Genomic DNA, 21,067 nt, shown 5'->3' on the forward strand with positions numbered 1-21,067 from the left:
CATGGTGAAACCCTGTCTCTACTAAAAATACAAAAATTAGCCCATCGTGGTGGCTGGCGCCTGTAATCCCTGGCGCTGAGGCAGAAAAATCGCTTAAAACCAGAAGACAGAGGTTGCAGTGAGCTGAGATCGCACCACTGCGCCTGGATTAACATCTCAAATAATCTCTTTTGTCAGTGGGTTTAAACCACAAATTAGTTAAAGAATATTGTTTCTGCTGGGCGCGGTGGCTCAAGCCTGTAATCCCAGCACTTTGGGAGGCCGAGACGGGCAGATCACGAGGTCAGGAGATCGAGACCATCCTAGCTAACACAGTGAAACCCTGTCTCTACTAAAAAAATACAAAAAACTAGCCGGGTGAGGTGGTGGGCATCTGTAGTCCCAGCTACTCGGGAGGCTGAGGCAGGAGAATGGCGTAAACCCGGGAGGCGGAGCTTGCAGTGAGCTGAGATTGCACCACTGCACTCCAGCCTGGGCGACAGAGCGAGACTCCATCTCAAAAAAAAAATTAAAAAAAAGATTGTTGTTTCTGTAGGTTAAATTTTTCTTTTTCAATCATTTAAATTTATTTTAAAAATTTTTTGTGGGTACCTAATATGAGTATATATTTATGCATATTTTGATGCAGGAGTAAAATATATAATCACATCAGGGCAAATGGGGTATCCATCACCTCTAGCATTTATCCTTTGTATTAACAAACAATCCAGTTCTTCACTTTTAGTTTTTTAAAATGCGCAATTGTTATTGGTCACAGGGTTATTTTTATGGTCATAATAAAAAATACGCAAGTATAAAATCCATACATTTCTGAGTCCTGAATAAATATTAAATTTTTCTTACATATATTTTTGAACATGTGGCCTCTCTGCCTGCAAACACATACAGACTTTTAGTTTTGATTTACATAGAGTTAAATATATATTAGTCTAAAGATAAACCTTAGCTGTAAGAAAACTAGAGTATGAGTTTGTACCCATTTTCAGAAAAAAAAGCAATATAGGAACAAAGCAAATCATTTTAACAAGGTGACTACTAGAAAACTAAAAACTGTAGAGGACTACGTGCTCGCAAACCAGACGTTCCAGATAAGTCTTGCTTTTGCAAACAAAGCAGGGTGTTCCTTCCCTGCAAACAGGGAGGACAAAGGAGCCAGCTACAAACAGCAGACCCTGGGGGCTTATTTATATGTAAACATCTTGAAAATCCAGAAAGTCAGGGAAAGGTCAGAAAAACAACAGTGTGTCTTGTGACTTGGTAACATTCCACAAACAACTGTATAAAATAAAGCGGAGCGTGTAGTTCGGGGTGGCCGCCATGTTTGTCTTGTCTTGTGTTGTCTTGTGTGTTCATTCCTTTGTTTAGGAAACACGCGGACCCCAACAAAAAACCTCAAAAATGCCAAAAGTAAACGTATACTGTCTACTTTGTATTGAATTTATTACTGTATAATCTATGCCTTATACTTCCAAATCTCCCGATGCAAATTATCTGTTTATACTTGCCTGGTACTCATGACAGACCTCAATTTTTTTTGTATTTTTTATATTTTATAGTTTATGAAATATTCATTATATGAGCTGGAATGTGACTATAAGAATAATTTTTACGAAATGTAGTCCCTACAAAATAATTTTAATATGTAATTCCACAATTAGTATATTGTTACATTTTATTTAGCTAGAGCACTCCATTTTGTTTTCAATTGGAGAACTGTATATAAGCTTACTATTCTTTAGTTATTGTTCTTTTTACTTTTTATAATTGATATAAGTAAATTTATTTATGGAGTCAAATTGTTCAGGTAAATACAAGGGAAGCTTAGTAAGTCATGAAGATGTTTTTATATGTAAATGTGGAAAGCATATATAGCAGTTCTTGCTGTGTAACATGCTCCAGAAAAAGCCATAAACATTTCTGCTAAAGTTGGTTTGTAACTTCAAGTCAGAGATAGAAAATATTAATGGTGAAGAAATAAAACTGATTTTTTATGTGGAGAGGACACTTTTTCTAGGCTGCAAAGCTGAGTGTTGCTGGAATTAAAAAAAAAAAAAAAAGTGGCCTGGCATGGTGGCTCACGCCTACAATCCCAGCACTTTGGGAGGCCAAGACAAGTTGATCACAAGGTCAGAAGTTCAAGGCCAGCCTGGCCAAGATGGTAAGACCCCCCCGTCTCTACTAAAAATAAAAAAATTACCCGGGTATGGTGGGTGCCTGTAATCCCAGCTACTTTGGGGGCCGAGACAGAGGTTGCAGTGAGCCGAGATCACACCACTGTACTCCAGTCTGGGCGACAGAACGAGACTCTGCCTTAAAAAAAAAAAAAAAAAATGCCTGGTGCGGTGGCTCACGCCTGTAATCCCAGCATTTTGGGAGGTCGAGGTGGGTGGATCAGGAGATTGAGACCATCCTGGCTAACACAGTGAAACCCCGTCTCTACTAAAAATACAAAAAATTGGGCATGGTAGAGGGGGCCTGTAGTTCCAGCTACTCTAGTTGCAGCTACTCGGGAGGCTGAGGCAGGAGAATGGCATGAACACGGGAGGCAGCGCTTGCAGTGAACTGAGATCACGCCACTGCTCTCCAGCCTGGGCGACAGAGCAACTCCATCTCTGGCTCTGTCTCAAAAAAAAAATGCTGCTTTTATTTTCTTCAGATTTGTTCGTATTATGTGTATTTCAGCTATGTATGCATTACAGCCCTTATTTTTCTATGTTGTGGCTACAGTTTTCTCATTGTCTTCATGCCATTTCATTTCACATGGTACCTTGTAGATTTTGACGAGAAACTTGGTATTTTTTAATGCCCTGAAAAAATGTTTTTGTTTTCTATTTCTTTAAGATGGAGTTTAGGCTGGGCGCGGTGGCTCACGCCTGTAATCCCAGCACTTTGGGAGGCCGAGGCGGGCGGATCACAAGGTCAGGAGATTGAGACCATCCTGGCTAACCCGGTGAAACCCAGTCTCTACTAAAAATACAAAAACAAAATTAGCCGGGCGTGGTGGCGGGGCCTGTAATCCCAGCTACTCAGGAGGCTGAGGCCAGAGAATGACGTGAACCCGGGAGGCGGAGCTTGCAGTGAGCTGAGATCGCGCCACTGCACTCCAGCCTGGGCAACAGAGCGAGACTCCGTCTCAAAAAAAAGAAAAAAGATGGAGTTTCACTCTTGTTGCCAAGGCTGGAGTGCAATGGTGCAATCTCAGCTCCCTGCAACCTCAGCCTCTTGGGTTCAAGTGATTCTCCTGCCTCAGCCTCCTAAATAGCTGGGATTACAGGGATGCGCCACCACGTCCAGCTAGTTTTGTAGTTTCAGTGGAGATGGGGTTTCACCCTGTTGGTCAGGCTGGTCTTGAACTCCTGACCTCAGGTGATCCACCCACCTCGGCCTCCCAAAGTGCTAGGATTACAGGTGTGAGCCAAAACTGGGTTTAACTGGAGAGTTTGCTTATCAATATAACTTTCAGATCAGTGAATTAAGATAAAGGCATACACTGTCCACAGGTGAGAGATTAAATCAGTTGCATGGGTTTCGTTTGTTTGTAAAAGGAAAATCTTACTAGATTGTTATACAAAGTGTGGCAAATATAAAATTTGCTAGAAAATATACCTTAAAATTTATTTATTTATTTTTTTATTTTTTCGAGAAGGAGTCTCACTCTGTTGCCCAGGCTGGAGTGCAGTGGCGCGATCTCGGTTCGCTGCAACCTCTGCCTCCCAGGTTCAAGTGATTCTCCTGCCTCAGCCTCCTGAGTAGCTGGGATTACAGGTGCTCACCACCACGCCCGGCAATTTTTGTATTTTAAGTAGAGATGGGGTTTCACCATTTGGCCAGGCTGGTCTCGAATTCCTGACCTCCTGATCCACCCACCTTGGCCCCCCATAGTGCTGGGATTACAGGCATTAGCCGCAGCACCCAGACTTTAGTTTTTATTTTATTTTATTTATTTTTTTTTGGGACGGAGTTTTACTCCTGTTGCCCAGGTTGGAGTGCAATAGTGTGATCTTGGCTTTGCAACCTCCACCTCCCGAGTTCAAGGGATTCTCCTGCCTCAGCCTTCCCAAGTAGCTGGGATTACAATGCGCCACCCATGCCATGCTAATTTTATATTTTTAGTAGAGACAGAGTTTCTCCATGTTGGTCAGGCCGGTCTTGAACTCCCGACCTCAGGTGATCTGCCCTCCTCGGCCTCCCCAAATGCTGGGATTACAGGCATGAGCCACTGCACCTGGCAAAAATTAAATTTTTAAGAGAGTTAATGGTAAGTGAACAATTTTATATTTAATTCTCTTTGATATATGTATAGCACGACTTATGTTTCCATGCGGAATCTTCTATTTTTAAGTGTAAACGTTAAAGGTTGCAAAATAGTAAAATGACCTCTGTGAATTTGCAATTTGGAGGAATTTTTTTTTTCTATGTTGATATTGCAATTTGGAGGAATTTCTCACTCTTGTTTTGTATAATTTTTTAAATGGGTGAAGTTCAGTCTTCAGTTTTTATTTTTAGTCACCTAACTGTAGCCAACTCCTCAGTCATTTTCTCTCGATAACTTTTGGAGATCCTGACAGCTTTTGGATTAAAACATTTACTGTTAGTTTGCATGCAAACTAGTTATACGGTGTTCACAGAGTGGCAAGTTATGTGACCATAGGCAGCACCTGCCCCCTTAGTGTCTTTCATACCATTACCATCATCACCAGAAACTCCAAGTGCCCCAAGCTTAAAGCCAAAATCCTAAAGCACATCGGCTCCTGCCTTGCCATGTGCTGGGTCCAGAACACGCTGGTAAAATATCAGACTTCCTGGCCGGACGTGGTGGCTCATGCCTGTAATCCTAGCACTTTGGGAGGCTGAGGCTGGTGGTTCACAAGGTCAGGAGTTCGAGACCAGCCTAGTCAATGTAGTGAAACCCCATCTCTACTAAAAATACAAAAACATTAGGCAATGTGGTAGTGCATACCTGTACTCCCAGCTACTCGTGAGGCTGAGGCAGGAGAATCTCTTGAACCTGGGAGGCGGAGGTTGCAGTGAGCCGAGACGGAGCCACTACACTCCAGCCCAGGCGACAGTGGGTGACTTCCAACCTCAGGTGATCCACCCACGCCTCCCAAAATGCTGGGATTACAGGCGTGAGCCACCGTGCCTGGCCTTGAACTGTTGATTCTATATTTTGTCTATTATGAAGAGTGCTGCAAACAACATAGAAGTGCAAATGTTCTTCATTAGGCATTATCTGTTTTGGACAGATATCCAGGGGTGCAATTGCTGTGTTATATGGTAGTTTGATTGTAAGTTTTTTGAGAAATCTCTATTTCATTTTTCATAATAGCTGTCTTCATTTACATTCAAACCAACAGTGTGCAGGCATTCCCTTTTCTTCACATCTTTCCCAGCACTTCATTCTTTTTCTTTTTAATAAGAGTCATATTACAGGAGTAACTTGATATCTCATACTGTTTTTTGGCTTGTCTTTCCCTGATCATAATTGACATTGAGCATTTTTAAATATTTCTGTTGGCCATATGTATGTCTTTTCTTGAAAAAGACTTATTTAAGCCTTTTGCTTATTTTAAGTTATTTGTGTTTTGTTGTAGTCATTTGAGTTTCTTATATATTTTTAATATTAACTCCTTGTCACATGTATGATTTGCAAATACTTTCTCTCATTACTTAGTTGTCTCATCCTGTTGATTGTACCACATTCTGTGCAGAAGCTTTATAATTTGAAGTAATCTGACTAATCTATTTTTTCTTCTATTCCCTGGGATTTTGAGGTTAAATAAACTCACTGCCCAGAACAATGTTATGGGGATTTCACTCTATTTTTTGGTAGTAGTTTCAGTCCTTACATTTAAGTATCTAATTTATTTTCAGTTGATTTTTTTTATATGGTGTGAGATAAGGATCTCATTTTACTGTGGTGCCTGTGGATATAGTTTTCTGAACACCATTTATTGAAGCTACTGTTCTTTCCTTAAGAAATCGTCACCTTTATTTAAAATCAGCTAGCTGTAAATACACAGATGTATTTCTGGTCTCTCTTTTTCTGCTTGATTGGCCTATATGTCTGTTTTTATTTAGTACCATACTGTTTTAGTTACTATAGCTTTGTGGTATATTTCAAAGTCAAGTAGAGGGATATCTTCACTTTTTTTTCTTTTAATTGCTTTGGCTATTCAGATCTTTTATGGTACTATACAAATTTTAGATATACATTTTTAAATTTCTTTTTTTTTTTTTGCAATGAAGTCTCACTCTTTCACCCAAGTTGGAGTGCAGTGGTATGATCTCAGCTCACTGCAACCTCCACCTCCTGGGTTCAAGTGTTTCTCCTGCCTCAGCCTCCTGCGTAGCTTGGACTACAGGCCCAACAGGCGCACACTGTCATGCCCAGCTAATTTTTGTATTTTTAGTACAGACGGGGTTTCATGACCAGTCAGACTGGTCTCAAACTCCTTAACTCGTGATCCGCCTGCCTCGGCCTCCCAAAGTGCTGGGATTACAGGCATAAGCTGCCATGCCCAACCTACTTTTTAAATTTTCTATGAAGTATGTCACTGGTATTTTGATAGAGGTTGCATTATATCTGTAAATAATTTTGTATAATACAGATATTTAATTACTAATAATGCCAATTCATGAATGAATAATATTATTTTATTTGTATATTACTTAATTTATTTCATGTTCTTTAGAGTATAATGTGAGATGTTTCAACTTTTTGGTTATATTTATTTCAGAGCATAGTTACTAAAGTTATTTTAGATGGTATTGTTTTTTAATTTCATTTTGATAGTTGTTATTGTATAGAAATGCTACTTAGTAGCTTATTTATTCTGAAAGTTTAATAACTTTGTTTATTAGTTCTAATAGTTTTGTGTAAAGACTTAGGCTTTTCTATACTTCAGATATTGTATAGAAATAAAAGATTATTCTACAGGGATAATTTATATTCCTTTTTTCCAAGCTGGATGCTTTTGATTTTACTCTCTAATTTCTTTGTCTTGGACATTTAGTACTATGTTTAGTAAGACTCACTAGAGTGGGCATCCTTGTCTTGTTCTAGGTCTTAGAGTAAAAGCTTGCAACATATCCCTGTTTAGCATGTTATTAGCTATGCATTTTTTGGTTATAAGTGGCATTTATTGGCTGAGGTGCATTTGTTCCATACCTATTTTTTTTCAGAGATTCATCATAAGGGAGTGTCAACTTTTGTCAAACTTTTCTTCTGCATCTATTTCTTTCTTTTTGTACTTTGCATCTATTTAAATGTTAAAGTTGTGAAATTACAATAAATCCTACATAGACACAAAAAATCCTCAGAGACTACTATGAACATCTCTATGCCTGCAAACTAGAAAATTAGGAGAAAATAGATAAAATCCTGGATACTCAAACTTCCAAGATTGAGCCAGGAAGAAACAGAAGTCTTGAACAAAGCAAAAATGTATAAAATATATAATTAAATTGAATTAGTAATAAAAAACCTACCAAGTGTGATTCACCATGTAAAGATAATAAAACCAAAAAATGATATGATTAACACAATAGATGCAGAAAAAAGCATTCAAGAAAGTTCAACATTCATGAAAATATTCTCCACAAAGTAGGCATTGATGAAACATACCTCAAAATAATAAGCCATCTATGACAAATCCTCAGCTAACATTATACTTAACAAGCAAAAGCTGTACGCATTCTCTATTAGAATAAAAATTAGACAAGAATATCCACTTTATCCCTTCTATTCAACACAGTTCTGGAACTCCTAGTCAGAGCAATTCAACAAAATAAAGAAATAAAAGGCATCTAAACCCTGGCGCGGTGGCTCACGCCTGTAATCCCAGCCCTTTGGGAGGCCAAAGTGGGCGGATCACCTGAGGTCAGGAGTTCAAGACCAGACTGACCAACATGGAGAAACCCCATCTCTACTAAAAATACAAAATTAGCCAGGAGTGGTGGCACATGCCTGTAATCCCAGCTACTCAGGAGCCTAAGGCGGGAGAATCGCTTGAACCCAGGAGGCGGAGGTTGCAATGAATGGAGATCACACCATTGCACTCCAGCCTGGGCAACATGAATGAAACTCCGTCCCCCCGACCCCACCCCCGAAGAAAAGTCATCTAAATAGAAAGAGAGGAAGTCAAATAATCTTCATTGATTATATAATTCTCTACCTAGAAAACAAAAGATTTTGGGCCGGGTGCAGTGGCTCACGCCTGTAATACCACACTTTGGGAGGCCGAGGCGTGTAGATCACTTGCGGTCAGGGGTTCGAAACCACCCTGGCCAACATAGCTAAACCCCATCTCTACTAAAAATACAAAAGTAGCCAGGTGTGGTGGCGCATGCCTGAAATCCATGGGAGGCTGAGGCAGGAGAATCACTCGAACCTGGGAGGCAGAGGTTGCGGTGAGCTGGAATCACGTCATTGCACTCCAGCCACTCCAGCCTGGGCAACAAGAGCAAAATTCCATCTAAAAAAAAAAAAAATTTTCACCAAAAGACTCCAAAGCTTAATGAATGACTTTAGCAAAGTATCAGTATACAAAATTAATATACACAAGTGGCATTTTTGTACACCAATAACATTCAAAGTCCAGAACAGTTTTATTTATTTATTTATTTTTGAGATGGAGTTTTGCTTTTGTTACCCAGGCTGGAGTGCAATGGAGCGATCTCGGCTCACTGCAACCTCCGCCTCCCGGGTTCAAGCGATTCTCTGGCCTCAGTCTCCCAAGTAGCTGGGATTACAGGCACGCACCACCACGCCAGGCTAATTATTTGTATTTTTAGTAGAGACGGGGTTTCACCATGGCCAGGCTGGTCTTGAACTCCTGACCTCAGGTGAGCCACGCACCTCGGCCGCCCAGAGTGCTGGGATTACAGGCGTGAGCCACTGTGCCCAGCCAAGAACAGTTTTATTTTGAATAACCACAGACAAAAAATAATATACCTACATATACACTAAATCAAAGAAGTAAAATATCTCTACAAGAAGAAGTACAAAACACTACTGAAAGAAATAAGAGACAGCAATTAAATAAAAAAGCATTCTATGCTCATGGATTTGAAGAATGAATGTAACTAAAATGTCTATGCTGCCTAAAGCAGCCTACAGATTAAGTGGTATTTCTATCAAACTATCAATGACATTTTTTTTTTTGAGACGGAGTCTTGCTCTGTCACCCAGGCTGGAGTGCAGTGGCGCGATCTCGGCTCACTGCAAGCTCCGCCTCCCGGGTTCAAGCCATTCTCCTGCCTCAGCCTCCCGAGTAGCTGGGACCACAGGTGCCCGCCATCTCGCCCAGCTAATTTTTTGTATTTTTTAGTAGAGACGGGGTTTCACCTTGTTAGCCAGGATGGTCTCGATCTCCTGACCTCGTGATCCACCGGTCTCGGCCTCCCAAAGTGCTGGGATTACAGGCTTGAGCCACCGCGCCCGGCCTCAATGACATTTTTTATAGAATTTGAAAAAAGAAGGCCGGACGCAGTGGCTCACACCTGTAATCCCGGCATTTTGGGAGGCCAAGGCGGGCAGATCCCAAGATTCAAGAGATCGAGACCATCCTGGCCAACATGGTGAAACCCTGTCTCTACTGAAAATAGAAAAATTACCCTCGTGTGGTGGCGTGCGCCTGTAGTTCCAGCTACTCAGGAGGCTGAGGCAGGAGAATCGCTAGAGCCCGGGAGGCGGAGGTTGCAGTGAGCTGAGATTGTGCCACTGCACTCCAGCTTGGCGACAGAATCAGACTCCGTCTCAAAAAAAAAAACGAAAAAACAAAAAAACAAGAAAACCGGGTGCGGTGGCTCATGCCTGTACACCAGCACTTTGGAAGGCTGAGGCAGGTGGATCACAAGGTCAGGATATCGAGACCATCCTGGCTAACACGGTGAAAGCCCATCTCTACTAAAACTACAAAAAATTAGCCGGGCATTGGTGGCACATGCCTGTAGTCCCAGCTACTCGGGAGGCTGAGGCAGTAGAATCGCTTGAACCTGGGAGGCAGAAGTTGCAGTGAGCTGAAATTGCCGCCACTGCACTCCAGCCTGGGTGACAGAGTAAGATTCTGTCTCAGAAAAATAAAAAACAGAAAAACAAAACAAAAAAACTATTCTAAAATCTATACGGAATAATAAAAGAACCCTAATAGCCAAGGTAACTTTATACAAAATGAATAAACCTGGAGGCCTCCCATTACCTGACTTTAAACTACTACGAGCTACAGTAACCAGTGTAACATGGTTCAGGTACAAAAATATACATATAGACCAATAGAACAGAAGAGAGAGCCCTGAATTAAAGTTACACTTTTACAGCCAACTTAGTTTTGACAAAGTCAACAGAAATAAAGGGGAAATAACTCCCTGTTTAATTAATTGTACTGGGAAGACTGGTTAGTAATATGCAGAAGAAAACTGGATGCCTACCTGTTCCCATATAAAAAACGTAACTAAAGACATATTAAAGACTTCCTGTGAGACTTCAAGCTACAAAAATTCAAGAACACCTAGAAAGTACTCTTCTAGACACTGGTCTCTGGAAAAAAAGAAAAAAGAAACCTTAAAACTAATAAAGGTGAGTGCAACAAACATAAAAATAAAAAATTGGCATCTAATTAAATTAAAGAGCTTCTGCAAAGAAATAGAAACTATCAACAAAGTGAACAGATGAGCTACAATATGGAATAAAATACTTGCAAACTGCATACAATGAAAGATTAATATATAGAATCTATAAGAAATAGTCGGGCGCGATGGCTCATGCCTGTAATCCTAGCACTTTGGGAGGCTGAGGTGGGTGGATCACCTCAGGTCAGGAGTTCGAGACCAACCTGGCCAACATGGTGAAACCCCATCTCTACTAAAAGAAAAATAAAAAATTAGCCAGGCATGGTGACGCACGCCTGTAATCCCAACTACTTGGGAGGCTGAGGCAGGAGAATCATTTGAACCCCAGGAGGTGGAGGTTGCAGTAAGCCAAGATCGCACCACAGCACTCCAGACTAGGCAACAAGAACGAAACTCCGTCTCAAAGAAAGAAAGAAATGTAATAAGAAAAAGGGCGACAAATGATATGAATATGCATCTCCGAAAGGAAGACATGAGAGCTGCCAATAAACATGCAAAAATTGCTCAACATCCCTAATCATCAGAGAGATGTAAATCGAAGTGACAATGGGATACCATTTCACAGCAGTTAGAATGTCTGTTATTAAAATGTCATTGGCTGGGCGCAGTGGCTAATAATGCCTGTATTCTCAGCACTTTGGGAGGCCGAGGTGGGTGGATCACCTGAGGTCAGGAGTTGGAGACCAGCATGGACAACATGGCAAAACCTGTCTCTAATAAAAATACAAAAATTAGCCAGGTGTGGTGGTGAGCACCTGTAGTCCCAGCTACTCGGGAGGCTGAGGCAAGAGAACTGCTTGAACCTGGGAGGAGGAGGTTGCAGTGAGCCGAGACCGCACCATTGCACTCCAGCCTGGGCGACAGAGCAAGACTCCATCTCAAAAAAAAAAAAAAAAGACACTGCAATCAGATGTTTATTGCATCACTGTTCACAATAACAAAGACACAAAATAAAACAGGTACTCATGAAACTTACATTGAATAAAGAAAATGAGGTCCTTATACACCTTGCAATACTATGCAGCCACATAAAAAAAAATGAAGTAATGTCCTTTGCAGCAACATGAATGCAACAAATGGTCATTATTATAAGCAAATTAACACAGATCAGGAAAACAAATACTGCATGTTCTCACACGTGACAGGTAAACATTGGATGCACATGGAAACAAAGATGGGAACCATAAACACTGGGAATTCTAAAAAGAAGAAAGAAGGAAGGGAAAACAAGCACTGAAAAACTACGTATCTACAAAATTAGCTGAGCATGGTGGCACATGCCTGTAATCCCAGCTACTTGAGAGACTGAGGCAGGAAAATCGCTTGAACCCGGGAGGCGGAGGTTGCAGTGAGCCGAGATTGTGCCATTGCACTCCAGCCCAGGCAACAAGAGCGAAACTCCATCTCAATTAAAAAAAAAAAAAAAAAAAAAGGAAGAAAGAAAAACTACGTATCAGGTATAATGTACATATGTACATAACTTGGGCAATGGGATTATTAAGTGCCCAAATGTCTGCATCATGCAGTATACCTATGTGACAAATCTGCACACATACCCTCAAATCTAAAATAAAAACAATAAAATGCTTTGGGCTATAATATATCACATTTTTCTAGCTGGAAGTGGGGTGAAAGACACGGAATTATATCCCCTTTGGGCATGGGGTGAATGTTTCTATTCCAGGTCTTCCCAAATTTTATGAGCTAACATCTATAAAAGCTCTTGGCCTATAGTCCAAGGTTTTCTTCCCAAGTATGCAGTTAAAATAAATGACTCTACATCTTTATTTTTTATTAACTGTACATTAGACTATAGAGTTAATTTGTCACTCTTCTCTTTGGGGAATAAATATTAGTATACAACCTGTATTGCTTTAATAAAGAAATTATTTCTTTAGTTTTGATTCTTCAGGATATGATTCAATTCCCTGGTGAATTAAAACTGAGAAGAGAATAACTTACTTGCTAAGGTAATGGATGTAGGGAAGCTTCATTACTTTTGACCAACATCTCTCCTCCACCACCAGCCCCAGGCAATCATCATTCTACACTTTGCTTTTATTAGTTTGAATTTTTCAATATTCTACATAGAAATGAGATGATGTAGCCAGGCATGGTGGCTCACATCTGTAATCCCAGTTACTTGGGAGGCTGAGGTCGGAGAATCGCTTGAACCCTGGGAGGCGGACATTGCAGTGAGCCAAGATGGGGCCACTGCACTCCACCCTGGGCGACAGAGAGAGACTCCATCTTAAAAAAAAAAAAAAAAAAAGAAAGAAAGAAAAGAAAGAGAGAAAACAAAACAAAAAACTACGAGTACATAAACAACAAGACACTTAACATGATCTTCATCAGAATTTGTGGGGGCCCCACAGATGTAACTTCCTGTTGGGGGTCTGGGTGGAGCTAGTTGTTTTAAGTTTCTGTGCTCCCTACTCATCCTCATGGAAACCGTGAAGCTGGGGTGGAAATTTAAAAGGTAAGGTGAAACATGATGACGGCAAGAAAGCCGAAGCTCTTAATAATAAATATTTTTTAAAATAATAATGCCATAAAATAGTAAGGTGGCTAAATTACTTGCTGTAAACAAACTCACAATTTGAAAATAAAATTAATTTTTTGCCCATTTCAAGATACTTTAACAGGAGTTTCTGAATGTGTCTGCTAGGTCTAATTGGTGTATTAAAGCCGACAATTTTTTTTTTTTTTTTTTTTTTTTTTTGAGGCACAGTCTCGCTCTGTCTCCCAGGCTAAAGTGCAGTGGTGTGATCTTGGCTCACCACAACATCCATCTCCCAGATTCAAGTGACTATTGTGCCTCAGCCTCCCGAGTATCTGGGATTACAAATGTGTGCCACCACACCTGGCTGATTTTTGTATTTTTAGTAGAGATGAGGTTTCACCATGTTGGCAAGGCTGGTCTGGAACAGCTGGCCTCATGTGATCCGCCTGCCTCGGTCTCCCAAAGTTCCGGGATTATAGGCATGCGCCATCGTGCCCAACCCAAGCCAACAGTTCTTATTGAGAACTTTCTACTTCTGCCATTAAATGTCATTTTATGCTTTGTATATTGGGATCTTTGTTAGGTACAAATGTATTTACAACTGTCATATTATCTTGATAGATTTACAATTTTTTCAATATAAAATGTTGTCATTTGTCAGTTAGTTACAACACTTTTGTCTTAACACCTTTCTTTTCTAAGTGTAGCCACCCCAGCTCTCTTTTGGTTACTATTTGTATGAAATCTTTTCATCTATCCTTTCATTTTAAAACTATTTGTGAGTTGAGAACTCAAGAGAGTATCTTGTAGATAACATAAATTTCTTGAATCCAGGTGCGGTGGCTCATACCTGTTTTCTCAGTACTTTGGGAGGCTGAGGTGGGCAGATTACCTGAGGTCAGGAGTTCAAGACCAGCCTGGCCAAGATGATGAAACTTCGTCTCTACTAAAAATACAAAAATTAGCCGCGTGTGGTTGCAGGTGCCTGTACTCCCAGCTACTCAGGAGGCTGAGGCAGGAGAATCGCTTGAACCCAGAAGGTGAAGGTTGCAGTGAGCCAAGATCACACCACCTCACTCCAGCCTGGGTGACAGAGCAAGACTCCATCTCAAAAAATAGAAAATAGTTAAAAAAAAAAAACCATAATTTTATCTTCAATATATTTTATAGTCCCTCTCTCTATTAATATTTTCTATTTGCAGCGTATTTAGGATAGGCAATTTAGACTTTTTCTAGGCTTTCTAATGCCTAGGCTTCCTCTAGGACTTTTTCTGCTCATATCTGTTACTTATTCATAGGCCGTATTTTCTTATTTCTTTGCATGCCTGGTATCTTATTGTTGCTGAAAACTGGACATTGTTCTACTATAATGTAAAAACCATAAAATCACATGTACTCTTATCCTTTGGGTTTTTGTTGCTGCTTATTTTAACTTGTACTTTTGTGTTTAGTTTTCAAAATTATTATTATTATTATTTTTTGAGATGGAGTCTCGCTCTGTCGCTCAGGCTGGAGTGCAGTGGCGTGATCTTGGCTCACTGCAACCTCCGCCTCTTGGGTTCAAGCAATTCCCTGCCTCAGGCTCCTGAGTAGCTGGGATTACAGGCATCTGCTACCATGTCTGGCTAATTTTTGTATTTTTAGTAGACATGGTGTTTCATCATCTTGGCCAGGCTGACCTTGAACCCTTGACCTCATGATTAACCTGCCTCAGCCTCCCAAAGTGCTGGGATTACAGGCTAAAAGTTGTTTTTTAAAAATACTGTTTTTTGTTGTGTTTGGCAATAAAAATCTGTTTCTTTAGCTTAATGTGAACTAGTGATTTGAAAGAGATTTACCTCAAATGCCTGCTCACCTCAAATGTACATTTCCTAATTCTTGCAGCTGGGTTTACACAACCAGGAAGATTACAACTTTGCCACTTTCTTCTCTTCTTGCATGTTTAGAGATTGAGGGTAAAGCAGAGATGAGAGATAACATCTTTTTAGGTCTTTCTGAGCATTTGCCTGGCCCTTGACTGACCCTGAACATGCTTATGAGCTTCTCGATTCTTAGAAATATGTGGACAATTTTCAAAGCCCTAATCCTACAAGCACCTCACTCCTCAGTTTTTTTCTCATATATACTACATGACTTTTGCTTGCCCAAACTGATATTCTTTTTCCCAGGTATAGTTAATTTATCCTTAAATATTTTTGCCAAAAATTAGATTATTGATTCTAAATTGTTTTTTATGTAGGTGTTTACTGCTATTAATTTCTCTGAACAGTTTGCTGCATCTCATATGTTTGATAGGTTGTGGCTTCATTTTCATTCATCTGAAAATATTTTCAAATTTTGTTTTTTTTCTTTGACACATTAGTTACTTAGAAGTATGTTTTATTTCCACATATTTGTGAGTTTCTCAAACTTTCTGCATTTATTTATTTTTAATTTCCTTCTAGGAAAGTTAGAGAACATACTTTGGATTATGTTTATCCATTTAATTTATTGATGTTTCCTTGCTCTATGGCCTACCATATGATCTAGCCTAAAGAATAACCTATGAGTACTTCTTTTTTTTGAGACGGAGTCTCACTCTGTCACCTGGCTAGAGTGCAGTGGCGCAATCTCGGCTCACTGCAACCTCTGCCTCCTGGATTCAAGCTATTCTCCTGCCTCAGCCTCCCGAGTAGCTGGGATTACAGGCGCGTGCCACCATGCCTGGCTAATTTTGTATTTTTAGTAGAGACGGGGTTTCATCATCTTGGCCAGGCTGGTCTTGAACTCCTGACCTCAGGTGATCCACCCACCTCGGCCTCCCAAATTGCTGGGATTTACAGGTGTGAGCCACCGTGCCCGGCCACCTATGTGTACTTCTAATCTTGAGTGATTTCTGTAGAAGGCTATTTATATTTGTTAACAGTGTTGTTCATGTGTTATATTTTCTTGTTGATATTCTGTCTATTTTTTCTATTATTTAAGTTCGGGTATAAAAGTTTCTGATCTGACAATCTCTGCCATTGGATTTAATTATTTAACCCATTCATAGCCAGTGATAGTATCAATATAGTTGGATTTACATTGACTATTACGCTTTTTTTTTTTTTTTTTTTTTTTTTTTTAGGTGGAGTCTTGCTCTGTCGCCCAGGCTGGAGTGCAATGGCACAATCTCGGCTCACTGCAAGCTCCGCCTCCCAAGTTCATACCATTCTCCTGCCTCAGCCTCCTGAGTAGCTGGGACTACAGGCGCCCGCCACCTCGCCCAGCTAGTTTTTTGTATTTTTAGTAGAGACGGCCTTTCACTGTGTGAGCCAGGATGGTCTCAATCTCCTGACCTCCTGATCTGCCCGCCTCGGCCTCCCAAAGTGTTGGGATTACAGGTGTGAACCACTGTACCCGGCATGCTTTTTACTTTTTATTTGTTTCACATATTTTTCTTCTTTTTCTTTTCTTTTCTTTCTTTTTTTTTTTTTTTTGAGACAAAGTCTTACTCTATCACCCAGGCTAGAGTGCAGTGGCATGATCTCCACTCACTGCAACCTCCACCTCTTGGGTTCAAGCATGTCTCCTGCCTCAGCCTCCGGAATACCTGGGATTACAGGCACCCACCACCATGCCTGGCTAATTTTTGTATTTTTAGTAGAGATGGGGTTTCACCATGTTGACCAGGCTGGTCTGGAACTCCTGACCTCAGGTGATCCACCCACATCAGCCTCCCAAAGTGCTGGGATTATAGGCGTGAGCCACCGTGCCCAGCATATTTTAATTCTTCCTTTACTGCTTTCTTTTATATTAGATACTTCCCATATAATATTTAAATTTCCATAGTGATTGTTTACGTAATGCTAAAGGAATCAATTCAAGGAGCATCCAGATTTATAAAACACATTCTTAGAGTACAAAGGGACTTAAACAAACTCCCACACAATAATAGTGGGAGATTGTTTATGTTTTTGAAGTTACTTTCTTTTTTTTTTTGAGATGGAGTCTTGCCCTGTCGCCCAGGCTGGAGTACAATGGCTTGATCTCGGCTCACTGCAACCTCTGCCTCCCGGGTTCAAACGATTCTCCTGTCTCAGCCTCCTGAGTAACTGAGACTACAGGCGCCTGCCACCACGCTCAGCTAATTTTTTTTATTTTTAGTAGAGATGGGGTTTCACTATGTTGGCCAGGCTGGTCTTGAACTCCTGACCTCGTGATCTGCCTACCTTGGCCTTCCAAAATGCTGGGATTACAGGCATGAGCCACCGCACCCAGCTACTTTCTTATTTTCTCTAGGCCTTAAAACATATATCTTAACTTATTATAATCTGCTTCATGTTTATGTTAACTTAATTCTAATGTGATATAAAAATATTACCTCTATATGGTTCTTTTGCCTTGATTTAGACTGAATTTAGTTTTTATCAAAATGTATATGGTAAGCCCTAACCTGCAATGTGATTCTTTTTTTTTTTTTTTTTTGTATTTTAGTAGAGATGGGGTTTCAACATGTTGGCCAGGATGGTCTTGATCTCCTAACCTCGTGATCCCCCTGCCTCGGCCTCCCAAAGTGCTGGGATTACAGGTGTGAGCCACCGTGCCTGGCAGAAAACAGCAATTTTAGAAAGTGATTAAGGTTAAGTACGTTTATATGAGTTGGATGGAAAAGCCATGGGCACTCAATGCCAGCTTGTGAAAGCAGCTGCAGGAGCTGTACTCTGCAGAGCCACAGAGGGTGGTGCTGCCTAAGGCCTTGGGAGCTCACCCCTTGCATCAAAGTGGCCTAGATGTGAGACACCAAGACAATGGAGATTATTTTGGAACTTTAAGATTTAATGACTGCCCTACTGGGTTTTGGAGTTTGATAGACCCGGAGCCCTTTTGCTTTGGCAAATTTCTCCCTTTTGGAACAGGAACATTTACCCAATGCCTGCACATCCCTTGTATCTTGAAAGTAACTAATTTGTTTTTGATTGTACAGACTCATAGGTGGAAGAGACTGGCCTTGTCTCACACAAGACTTTAAAATGGACTTTTGAGTTAATGCTGAAATTGGTTAAGAATTTGGGGGACTGATGTGAAGGGGTGATTGTGTTTTGAAATGTGAGAAGGGCATGAGGTTTGGGAGGGGCCAGGGGCAGAATGATATTGTTTGACTCTGTATCCCCACCTAAATCTCATGTCAGATTGTACCTGTATTAATATAGCTAGGGGTCTAGTTGTGTTATGCATATGATCACACTTAAACTTTATTTTTAAAACAAAGAAAGATCCAATTTTTAATGATAAATTATTTTGCTTCTTATTTTTTAGTTTGGAGAACCTCTAGTGTATTTATAATATTTTAGAATTTATGATATCCTAATACATGAGATAATTTAAATACTTTATAATATTTCAAGTATCATTTTGTCTTATTATGAAAATTGCTAATAAATTTTTTTCTGGTTATCACAAACTATCTGAAAATGTCACATTTGCCACTTATCAAATCTTCATAGTTAATAATACTTTACCTGAATGGGGACTTGTAATATGTATTATAATTTTTCATATTGTCTTAAATTAATTGTTTTATTATTTTCTTTTATTTAAAAAAGCTAAACTTACAAAATTGGTTGTATATTAGTTTAGGTGAAATTGTTTAGTGATGAGAGAAAAATAATTTGCAAAATATAGAGACTAGATAATTTTTTATAATAAAAATGTTCTTTATGTTTGGCCCTTACCCTTTTTTTTTTTTTGAGATGAAATTTTTGCTCTTGTTGCCCAGGCTGGAGTGCAGTGGTACAGTCTTGGCTCACTACAACCTCCACCTCCCAGGTTCAAGCAATTCTCTTGCTTCGGCCTCCTGAGTAGCTGGGATTACAGGCATGCGCCACCACGTGTGACTAATTTTGTATTTTTAGTAGACACGGGGTTTCTCCATGTTGGTCAGGCTGGTCTTGAACTCCTGACCTCAGGTGATCCACCCGCCTCGGCCTCCCAAAGTGCTGGGATTACAGGGGTGAGGCACTGCGCCCAGCTGCCCTTACCATTTTCTTAGAAAGTTGAAGTTGTAACTCTCTAATTAGAAAATATATTCATAAATGTGACTTGTAAATATTGAAATTTATGTTTGCTTTTTCTGCCTTCAGTAGAAACGTTTTCTAGCATCTACGTCTTTTCAAAATAAAAGAGAGGATGGAATCAGAATAGGTTGAAAATGTATTAACAAAATGATGTTGACAGAGATGATCTATCTGGTCTACCAGGGCATAAGAATTTCAAAAATCATAATCAGTAGAAAACCTCTATGTTCATTAATATTACAGAATATTGCTTGTGTTAAAATCATTTATGTTGGGCTAGCACAGTGGCTCACCCCTGTAATCCCAGCACTTTGGGAGGCCGAGGGAGGCAGATCACGAGGTCAAGAGATCGAGACCATCCTGGCCAACATGGTGAAACCCCGTCTCTACTAAAAATACAAAAAAAAAAAAAAAAAAAAAAAATTAGCTGGCACGCCTGTAGTTCCAGCTACTCTGGAGACTGAGGCAGGAGAATTGCTTGAATCTGGGAGGCTGAGGTTGTGGTGAGCCGAGATTGCGCCACTGCACTGCAGCCTCGGTGACAGAGCAAGACTCTGTCTCAAAAAAAAAAAATGTATGTTAAAAACTCTGCCTCTCATGCATTTAGTAGAGATAAAGTCAGAGGGCAGAGGCCTCCGCTGATCCTTATCAGGACACCTGAACTACAAATGATATATTTCTGTTTTCTCTCAAACTCCGTATTGGATACAGTTACTCTGCTTCTAATCAATATTATTACAGTAATGCACAGACACGGGATCATAAAAGAACTTGCAAGCTTATATTTTGCACGTGTGTGCATGAATTTGTAGACAGCTTGTCATCTTGGCCAGAGTGTAGTGTCACAATTATAGCTCAATCAAACCTCAAAATTCTTAGCTCTCAGCCTCCTAGTAACTGGGACTTCAGGTACACACCACTACAGTGGCTAATTAAAATTGTTTTCTGTAGAAATAGGCTCTTATTATGTTGCCCAGGCAGCTCTTTTTTTTTTTTTTTTTTTTTTTGAGACGGAGTCTCCCTCTGTCGCCAGGCTGGAGTGCAGTGGCCTGATCTCGGCTCACTGTAACCTCCACCTCCCGGGTTCAAAGGATTCTCCTGCCTCAGCCTCCGGAGTAGCTGAGACTACAGGCGCGCGCCATCACACCCAGCCAAGTTTTCGCATTTTTGGTAGAGACGGGGTTTCACCTTGTTAGCCAGGATAGTCTTGGACTCCTGACCTGGTGATCCGCCCACCTCGGCCTCCCAAAGTGCTGGGATTGCAGGCGTGAGCCACCGCGTCCGGGCAATTCTATTTTCTTCTTTGATGTTTTGTGGTGCTTTTACAATTTTACATCTACATATTATAAATCCAATAACAGAGAGTCATAATTGTTGCTTTTAATAGTGACAGGCTGCTTTAAAAATGAAGGGTAAAATTTAGTCAGATACTTTGGTGCTATGCAAATACACTGTTTATTTTTTAAATGTTATTTACAATTTTTACACTCTTCAGTTAACCTTGAATACAATAATAACTGTGGTGGTTTTGTGATGATTTCTTCAGCATTTTATCTATGTTGATTAGTATTTGGAATTCTGTAAAAAATTTTTCCTTATTCTTTTTTCTTTTTTATTTAAAGTTTTTTGTATCAGTGTAAATGCATGGGTATTTATTTGATTTGATTTGATTTATTTTAGAGGTCAGTGCTCTAATTATGCATTTGAATGCTTACATTGTTCCAGTTTGGACCATTGGGAATTCTTTCAGGCTGGCTCCCTTTGACATGTTCCTATCATTTTCAAAAATAACTTAAAAAAAAATTTTTTTTTGAGGCTGAGCGTGGTGGCTCACGCCTATAATCCCAACACTTTGGGAGGCCGAAGCGGGCAGATCACCTGAGGTCAGGGGTTCAGG

The 21,067-nt window shown here is 40.2% G+C and overlaps 1 protein-coding gene across 2 annotated transcripts in view; it reads left to right on the forward strand.

Annotated features, from left to right (window-relative positions):
• Positions 1-21,067, forward strand: part of ZNF738 (zinc finger protein 738) — a 452,488-nt gene that overhangs the window by 152,339 nt on the left and 279,082 nt on the right. The window lies entirely within an intron of this gene.

Source organism: Rhinopithecus roxellana, chromosome 12, assembly GCF_007565055.1.
Source record: "Rhinopithecus roxellana isolate Shanxi Qingling chromosome 12, ASM756505v1, whole genome shotgun sequence".
NCBI classification, from domain to species: Eukaryota; Metazoa; Chordata; class Mammalia; order Primates; family Cercopithecidae; genus Rhinopithecus; species Rhinopithecus roxellana.